The sequence below is a fragment of the Zea mays genome, chromosome 1, assembly GCF_902167145.1.
Source record: "Zea mays cultivar B73 chromosome 1, Zm-B73-REFERENCE-NAM-5.0, whole genome shotgun sequence".
NCBI classification, from domain to species: Eukaryota; Viridiplantae; Streptophyta; class Magnoliopsida; order Poales; family Poaceae; genus Zea; species Zea mays.
Window position 1 is genome coordinate 98,200,083 of NC_050096.1, and position 2,485 is coordinate 98,202,567.

Genomic DNA, 2,485 nt, shown 5'->3' on the forward strand with positions numbered 1-2,485 from the left:
AAATAGAGGATGCTTCGCATGCGGGGAGAAGGGCCACTTCAGGGACAACTGTCCAACTATGACCGAACCCAAAAAGGAGAGGAGCAAAGGCAAAGCGCTAACAAGTGTTAAAACTTGGGACAATTCTTCAAGCGAAGATGAACATCCAAGAACGCGCAACCACCGATCCTCATCACGCTCATCATGGTCATCACGCAAGTGCCTTATGGCAAGAGGTAAAATGAGTATTACATCCTCTAGTGATGAAAGTAGTAGTGATGAAGGTGAGAGAAAGCCCTCCGTAGATGAGCTTGTGGAAGATGTTAAATTTTTTCAAGATGTATGCACTAAACAAAAGGCTCCACTTAAAACTTTGAAAAATAAGTTGATTAGCTCTCAAAATGACTATAAAGGTTTGCTAGAAAATTTGAAGCTTTTGCAAATTTAAATTATGAGCTATCAACTAAAATTGAGCAATTAGAGTCTAGTGCTACATCCACAGCTACCGATGATGGCCTCATTAAAAAGGATGAAAAACTTAAGGCTAAGTTAGTTAGCTCTCAAGAAGCTATTGAAAATTTGCTAGAGAAAATGGAAATTCTTAACATACACAACAATGAGCTAACTACTAAGCTAGAAAACATCGGTAGCACCCCAGGAGCATCTTTAGTTGAAATTCCTGAAATTATTAAAAAGAATGCTTCTACTTCTTGCTTTGAATTAATTGATAATTCTAACCCCTGCAACCAAGTTCTTGTTAAGAGTATTGTTGTAGAAACTTGTTCAAATGAGGTTGCAATTGAGCAATTAAGGCAAGAAGTGGCTCGCCTTGGCAAAGCTTTGTACAACAAGAAAGGCAAAGCCAAACAAATCCAACCTCCATAGGATAACACCACTGCGGGAGTGAACAAGCCTGTGGAGGGCGAAACTATGATTTGTAGGTTATGTCACAAGGAAGGCCATAAGTCTTTCCAATGCAAGGCAATGACCGGGGATAAGCAAAAGCAAAAGCTCAAGCAAAAGCCATCAAGCAAAATCTCCAACACCTACATCAACAAGGTGGACAAAAAGGCTGCTACACCATATTTGATCAAGAAGAAAAACAATGGAAAGGTGATAGCAATCAAGGCCAACAAGCAAGCCAATAAAGGAAAGGGGGCCAAAAGCATCTGGGTGCCAAAGGAAATAATTTCAACCATGAAAAGCACCAAGAAGGTTTGGATCCCGAAAGGGAAGTGAGTAATCTGAAGGACTACGGGAAATTTGGAGACTTGGCGAATTAGAAATGTATATCATGGGATACATCATATTGGATCAAGTTTATTGCCAAGTGTGTTAGTAAATATTTTGGACCCAAATTTCCCCACCCATAACTAAGGTAACTAGATTTATTGTATTCCTTATCTTTAGATATGAGTATCTATTTTTCTTGTATCTAGTTTTACCTTCCATGCCTAGTATTTCATTTTGTACTTACTTTAGATTAACAATGCATGCATACTAGGTAAATCACATGGTAGGATTGTTCGTTCTCATTTCATATTCTTGAGCAAACCTACATGGTTTAAAATTGTTTAATTAAGCATGGCACATAGCTTATTCAACATCCCTAAACAAATGACACTAATGCTTCAAAAGCTTATATCCTTCGTTTGGTCATTTAACTTATATGTGCCAAAGCTCGGATTATAGATAATTTGCCCCTCTTGATATCAATTCAAAGTGCATGTCTCCTACAAGTATTCAAAACTTGTATGCACATTTTCAGGGGGAGGTTACTCTATAATCTAAGACTTTGAGACTAATACCTTTTTCAAGTATATTTCATGTAGTAGTCTCATTGTAAGGAAAATGAAGTCCCCAGAGAAAGACAACAAGCTTCCACTGCAAAATCTACAAGAATTCTCATGTCTCACAAGCCTGCCATTGGTCTTCAATTGGTTCGCCATTGACTTTTATTTGGTATCTTTGAGACTACATTCAGTATCATTTACATGTCTTCTCCAATATTTGATTAGACTATATTTGATATCTTACACTTCCCATGTTGTTAAATTGCATATATTGTTGACTCATATTTTTTACCTATGCATAAGGGAAGTTAGTCTATTCAAATCATGTCTTGCACCTCTATTTCTCACATGCTTTTTCCTAAGTAGAAGATCTCTGTCAGGGGGAGTATTTCTTCGTCTCTAAAGGGGGAGAAAATTCCTTCTAAAGGAGAACACTCATTTAGGGGGAGTAACAGTTTAGTGCTTCAACTGGTATTAATTGACAAATCTTTATGAGGGCAAGTCTTAATTGCTTCTTACATGTTTTTAATGTCTTCCTTTTCGATGGTTGATTCCAAAGGGGGATAAGTTTAGGGACCAAAGCAATGAAATTAGTATCAAACACCAAACACCACCAATTTAAAATTTTAATTCTTCAAGTGGTTTTGGTTCTTTGGTCTAAAAGAGGAAGTAAGTGAATTATGGAGTTAGGGGGAGGCTTAAGTCCATAATAT